The sequence below is a fragment of the Octodon degus genome, unplaced genomic scaffold (genome assembly GCF_000260255.1).
Source record: "Octodon degus isolate 3935 unplaced genomic scaffold, OctDeg1.0 scaffold00176, whole genome shotgun sequence".
Lineage (NCBI taxonomy): Eukaryota > Metazoa > Chordata > Mammalia > Rodentia > Octodontidae > Octodon > Octodon degus.
In genome coordinates, this window is record NW_004524752.1 from 1,550,973 (window position 1) to 1,558,476 (window position 7,504).

Genomic DNA, 7,504 nt, shown 5'->3' on the forward strand with positions numbered 1-7,504 from the left:
AAGCTCTCCCACACACTCACTGGGCCTGGGCTAGGACTGGATCTGGGGGTTCCCAGAAGGCGGCAGAAATTCCTACTGGGCAGGCCAGGTAGGGGAGGTGCTGCAGAGTGGTGGGGGGCATCCCAAGAGGGTGGAAGAGGGTCTCACCCACGCTGCACCTAGGCTGAGACCTGTAGGTCCCACTGCACAGGGTAGCAGAAAGTTCTCCCACACACTCACCAGGCCTGGGCTAGTACTGGGTCTCTACACTCTAATGAATTAAAAGCTACAAAATTCCTTTGTTTCACAGCTATCTGGTCTCTCTCAAGGGCCTCTTCTGTCTGATGTTGGAATCTGGCTTTCCTAATACCAAACCCAGTCTATGAGAGAATCACAGTGTGGCATCAAATGGAACATACCATAAGAAGCATAGAGAAAGGGGCTCTTTGAAAGGCTGTAATTTCTTGGGGATCAGGAAAAGCTGAGCCTTTAACAGTGAGTGTGAGTGTCAGACCCTAGACAGGCAGGTGTAGAAACTTAGTTCTATCTGTTCCCTCCAAATTGACCACTTTCATGGGATAAATCATATAAACCAGACTTTCAGAGACTGAAAAACTAGAAAGCTACTCTATTAAACGATATGGGGCAGATTGTAGGGATGGAGAGTGGGGTCTTAGCTCCTTCTGGGACCCCAAGTGAAACACACTCAGATTGTCAGTGCCAGCTGCCTTTGGCTAGCAGCATATCTGGAAGACCCCATTCGCCCACAGAAGGCTGCTTGGTGAGCACAAAATCATAATAGAAAAAAGGAGATGGTGTTGGCATATTTTATCCCAACCATGGAAAATGCTAATAAATATTCTCCTCCAAAAATAGAGCTCCCAATTTAGCCATCTGACAATGTAAATGTATTTCAAAACATCACATTGTATTTTATAAACATAAACAATTTCTAGCTGCTGACTTTAAAACCTCTTTTTAAAACAGAACCCAGTGCTAGAGACCAAATACTGGTATGGTGTCTACCCATTTTAGTACTAGCTCTCTAAACAAACCAGTGCTATCTTGATAAAGGTAATAATTTGGGAAAGAAAATAGAAAGCATTATATAGAAGTAGTGCTTTATCATTTTCCTATTGTGCTTGCTATTACCATGTGTTATAAGTACATGCAGTGCCATGTAGGTAGGAGCAGACTGAATTGTCCGTGAAGACTCAGATTCTAAAGCAGTTTTGCTATAAAATTACTGTATGACCTTGAGAGACTGACTGTGGCACTGGCCTTGGTTTTCTCAAGCCTAATAAGAGTGAGCTGAACTAAGTGGGCAGCAAAAATCAGTCCCAGGGAAGTGGGGACAATAAGTGCTGGAATTAGAGAGGACAGAGGAATCACGATTATTCACAGGATGGATCGGGAGAGAACTATTCAGAGTATATCCTTTCAGGACAGAAAATGAATGGATGGACACTGACTGTCCAAAAGCCACTTGTGTTTAGAATAACAATAACTTTACCTGTGTTCGCAGACCTGGAGGCACTCAGCTGAGAGGCTCACAGAGTCTTCTGTGGAAAGAAGTCAGCTTGACATTTCATATACAGCACGAGAATTAAGTACTGCTCTTATTCAGTGGAATGCATTTACGCCATTGATGTCAAGTTTTTTAATTCCAATTTAAACACCAGCATCATGTCCCAGGATTTAGTTTGGCTATGTCTCTAAGCTGTTGAAGTGGCCATGTTTACTTTCTTGACAATCCTAATCTTGGCTTTAAGCCCCTCTTCTTAAATAGAAATCTCAAGATACACAGGTACTTTATTTACTGATTTGGCTTAAAGCTTCACTCCTTCGCTCTGCAGATTGCTGAACTGGTAAGATTTCCCTGTGTCTCCTGGCATGTTCTCAGCATGATTTTAAGATCACATACTGCGACAGACATTTTCTGCTGAAACTCAGGCCTATAGCTGTCAAAATGGGTTTCCAGTTTCAAGGTCAACCCAACTCTACTTTGACAGTACATCTTGTACTAGGCCCTGCTTGGTAGATAAATTGCTAAGAAATGGCATCCAGCCCTCAAAATTATTACAGACTGGCCAAGAAGATGGAATGTGTACAAATGAAATTATTTAAGAATAACATAGTCCACAACACTGAGTCCTTGGAGAAAGTTAAAAACAATGAGACTAACAATTATTAGAAAAAGCTTTATGAAAGAAGTGGAATTTTATTTTCTTAATCTTTTGCTTATTTCTTAATTTGGTACAGGGTCTCGCTACACAGCTCAGTCGTATAGTGATCCTCCTGTCTCAATCTTCCCAGAGCTAGGATTACAGGTGTGTGCCACCACACCAAGTTTCAGTGGCTGGCACAGCACATCCAGCATTCCAGGGTTAGCACAGCGTGCAGCACCAGGAATCAAGCCCGGGTCCTTGCACTTGCCAGGAATGTGCTTAGATCACTGAACTATCTCCCCGGCCCAAAAGGTGGAATTTTGAAGAAATGAAAATTGAATGTGAAAATTTCATAGGAGTAAGAAAAAATGTGACTGCACTTCCCAAGATTCAGTAAGTGGAACCCCATCTTTCACCCCTTTTCCTTTTGCTTTTATAGATACAAAATTCCCTGATGGAAGTAAGATGGTCATCTTCCCATCAGACTGAAGAGAACCCTCATGCAGGGAAGAGTTGGAGACTTTTGCTTATCTCTACCGTGCATCTGCTTTGCAAAATGGGACTCTTGCTGAACACAGGTTCACAGCTGGGAGGCCTGACACTTGACACTGCCAGTTCCACCTGGCTCTACAGCTCTGGTGCAACGGTTAGAGCAAGACAGATAAAAAGCAACTGACCCTCCCATTGTTCTGGCTAGAGCTTGACATGGATTGGCCTTCCAGAGATTCCCTGGTTTCAGTCCTGCCTCCTCACTGGATCACCACCATGAGGGCTGAGGCTGTCCTAAAGACTTTTACCAGTCTTGGGTGGGCCCATACGTGGACCTATCACAGACCTGTAGCTGCTGTGTAAGCACCATTCCTCACACAGTTCTCTGGTTTTTTCTGATCCCTTGTGCTACAGCACAAGCCCTTTTAAAATAAAAACTTGCCTCATTTGGCCTGTAAACCTGCTTATGGTATTTCTTATGTGGTAAATCTCAGGATTCGTATCCCGAGTAATGTGAATGGAGTGGTTGTTTATGAAGAAAAAGCTGCTAACATTGAAGTGCTTCAGAAACCAGGATCCAACAAAGATCAGCAGCAGAGGCTAGTATGTGGCAGAATCAACCCAGAGTGTCCAGGTCAGGCCAGTGCCAGAAGGTGGTAGCTGGCAGCAGCAGTGACAAGCAGCTGGCTATGTCAACTCTTGACATCCAGCATTATCTAGTCTCACTGGTGACATCAGGGCTGCTAACAGAGCTGCACTTTGTCAACTCACAATTTCCATCTGAATCAAGCAAAAGAACCCCAGACTGATAGGCAGCCACAGAACCAAAGAGGCAGGCCGTACTCCTTCAGAGATATGCTTATGGAAGAGAGGACAAACCTCCAACCTCCACCAGAAAGACAGGCTTGTCCTAGGATGACTTGAGAAGTCACTGTTAGTAGATAGTTGGGACAAAAAATAATCCCACTAGGGATTGCCACAGGGGCGAGGTTGCCTTCTGAACTTAACACATTCAAAGTTTTTTAAGGTACTAAAAACATTCTGGAGCTGGGGAGACAGCTCAGATGTCTAAGCACCTACCTGGCAAGCACAAGGACCCGGGTTTGGTCCCCAGCATCACATGTGGGTATACTGTGCTGGCCCCAAAACCATGCATGGTTCTGAGTACCTACAACCCCATCACTGGGGAGGCTGAAACAGGAGGATTACTACAAGTGTTAGCTGTGTGGTGAGACCCTGAATCAAATAAATAAATAAATTATTTTTCATTTTTTTAAATTTTATTTTATTGAGAAAGAAATATTGATGAGACAGTTTCAAAGCTGATTATAGGACATTTGCAATAATTAATACATTGTATGTTGCTATCTTCTTAGTGGTTATCCATAGTACAAGACGCAGACAGGATATCCTGTCCAAACACTATTACTACAAATCTTTCTTCTCATTGAAATAAGTGAAAGTAGCTGTATATCTATCCTAACTATTCCACATATACAAATACAAAATGGTCCCTTCCTTTGTTTTGTTTTTCTTCTTTTTTTTAATTTTCATTTATGTGTGTGTGTGTGTGTGTGTGTGGCCAGCTCAGCCCACCAGGGGGCGGGGCTGGCTGGCATGTGGTGCTGGGGGATTGAACCATGGTCCCTGTGCTTTGCTAAGCTTGTTCTAAGTAAGTGCTTTGGACCACTGAGCCATCTCACCAGCCCGGTCCTTCCTTTGTATCCCCTTTTAAAATATTAGGGTAATAAACTCTCACCAAACCAAATAACAGCTATAAACTCTCAGTAAATAAATATAACAAGATTACCTGAGAATTCTGCAGGCTAAACAAAGGCAAACACATTTTGGAGAGGAACCAAACTTAAAGCAAGTAGCCAGTATGAAGTAGTTTTCTGTTCATTGTTCATTGTGCCTTGGCCCTGGGAGATCAGAGTTGCCACCCAAGACAGGCATGACAGTTTCATTCTACACCTAAATCAAATTAATTATCTGCTAAAACAAAATGTCAACACTCCATGGAGAAACACAATAGCATGATATAACATTCACAATGTCCGGTATACAATCCAAAAGTATTCATTAAAAGATGACTTGGGAAGATGTGAGCCATTTTCAAGGGAAAAATGTAATCAACATATGCCAACTCTGAAATGACCCAGATGTTAAAATTCATAGACAGGAACTTTAGAGAAATTAAGTGTAGTATGACTATGCTCAGAAAGGTAAAGAAAAATGTTCCTGTAATGAACTAAAAGGAAGGGAATATCTGTAAAGAAATAGTAAGATGACTTATGTAAAAAGTCCTCACAAAGCTATAAAATAACTACTAGAAATGGCAAATACATTTAGCAAGATTTTAAGCCAAAAGTCAATAGGTAAAAATCAATTTTGTTTTATACACAAGTAGAAATTAGAAAATATTTTTCCAACACTCAGGAGGCTAAGGCAGGAAGATCGTCATGAGTTTGAGACCAGCCCAGGCTACATAGTGAGTTTAAGCCCAGCCTGAACTACATAGCAAGATATTACAAACAAAAGGAAGAAAAAAAAATATGAAAAGAAAGGAAGGAAGGAAGGAAGGAAGGAAGGAAGGAAGGAAGGAAGGAAGGAAGGAGAAAGAAAAAGAAAGAAAGATATTTTTTCAATATTGCACTTATATTTATTAGTACATCTCTGACTAAATTATATAAGGGGCAGTGTATAGAAATATATAACATAGTATGTTAAAGCTATATGTTTTGATAATTTCCATGAAGTTAGAATACATGAAAAGCAAAATAAGCTTGCTAACTGCCTTATTGAATTAATTGATAGTAAAATGTTATTACTTCAAAATAGATTCAATGAAAGAAAAGGAAGAGAAAAGAACAGGTGTATAGCTACTTTCAAAATTAAACAAAAAAACAAAAGAAAAATGAACTCACAGACAAATATCCTAAAGCCAGAAACTCACTAGATGGGAAGACACCAAGCTCTTGGGCAAAAGTCAAGAACAAGAAAAAGGAAGCATTCTCTTTCCTGTATATTACACTGGACGGAAGCAGTGCCACTGCATTAGAAAAAAAGGAACTAGAGGAGTAAGAATTAGAGTGAAAGAGGAAACACTGTACCTGAAAATAATGTAAGTTAAAAAATTAAAAAGTGCCAAGGGAAGAATTTTAGTATGACTTGTTCTAACTACAAACAAGAAAATTTAGTAAAGTCCTCATTGCTAAAAGTATCACATACAAAGAAACTCAGAAGTCTAATGGAAAGGAAAACTCCATTTTACTGCAGTAAAAAATAAAATACCTAAGCATAAGCCTAACAATGTCCAAAGAAGGCTGTAATACAATCTCCAAAAAAGTAGATTTCAATAAATAAGATGAGATACTGTTTTTAGAGAGGAAGACCCCACATCCAAAAGATGTCAATTTTTATAAGGTATTTCATAAGGGTAGTGCAATCTAAATCAAAATACTACCAATGAATTTTTTTATATTAAGTTGACTTGAAGGCTCATTTCAGAAATTTATTTAGGAAATATAAAGCAAAATTCATTAGGAAATGTTTAATAAGGAAGAGAATGAGGGAGTCCTAGCCCAGGTCCGGTGAGTGTGTGGGACAGCTTCCAGCTACCCTGAGCCGGGGGGACTGACTACTGGTCCCAGCCCAGGCGCAGCATGGGTAAGACCCTCCTCCACCCCCTTGGGATGCCCCCGAACACTCCGCAGCACCTCCCCCACCCCGCCCAATGAGTAGGAATTTCTGCCACATTCCGAGAACCCCCAGATCCAGTCCTAGCCCAGGTCCGAGGAGTGTGTGGGAGAGCTTCCAGCTACCCTGCACCAGCAGGACCTAAAACTGGTCCCAGCCCAGGAGCAGCTTGGGTGAGACCTTCTTCCACCCCCTTGGAACGCCCCCCCCCATTACTCTGCATCACCTCCCCCAGCCCGCCCACCTAGTACGAATTACTGCCACATTCCAGGAACCCCCAGACCCAGTCCTAGCCCAGACAAAGTGAGTGTGTGGAAGAGCTGCCTTTCCAACCTACTGCACCTTGTCCCCCCAGGCTCAGCTCAGGCCAGGCATACAGGCCTGGAGTATAACCCTGAAGCTGAAATCCCTGCAGAGAGTGTAGAGGATAGAACCACCCAGCTAGTCCAGGAGCAGAAAATTGTGCTAGAGGGACACAACAGGTTCACGCTCAAGGGCAGCAGCAAGAAGGAGATGAGCAAAGCAGCCAGACCCAAGCCAGGCACAGCTGGATAAATCCAAACATTGTACATCTGCACCTGAACTTCAGTACATGCTAAGGTTATAACTATAACGAAGATCTACAACAAAGGTCAGAAGACAGTGCTACACAAAATGACGAGAAGGAATAAAATGCAATCTCAGAATCCAAGCCCACCCATAACAAGTGCAGAGGACACTAACACAGAAAAATTGGGAATCACACAGCTGAAAGCAATGAATCAACAGCTTCTGAAATAAAGAAACAGCTGCAGAAAGGTATAGAGGAACTCAGATTCGAAACAAAAAAAGAAATCCCTGAAGTAATAATATCTGCACTAAAGAATCAAATGCAGAAACATATGGAGGAAACCCAGTGCCCACCCAGAACAAATGCAGAGGACACTAGCTCAGCTCAAAGGCATGAATTCAGAGTGTCAATATAAATAAGCAGCAGCAGAAAGTTATAGAGGAAATCAGAGCTCAATTCTTTTCTGAAATATAAAAAGAATTCTCAGAACTCATAGCATCTGAAGTAAAGAATCAACTACAGAAACATAGGGAGGAAACCCAATCTGAAAAAAACACTGCAGTAAAAGAATTTATAACTGCTTCTAAAGAAGACATTGACAGAAAAATAGAGGAGATTA

General features: G+C 41.6%; 1 pseudogene; it reads left to right on the top strand.

Annotated features, from left to right (window-relative positions):
- Nucleotides 1–619: 619 nt before the first annotated feature.
- LOC111813254 overlaps nucleotides 620–7,504 on the top strand; it is a 58,317-nt pseudogene continuing 51,432 nt past the window's right edge.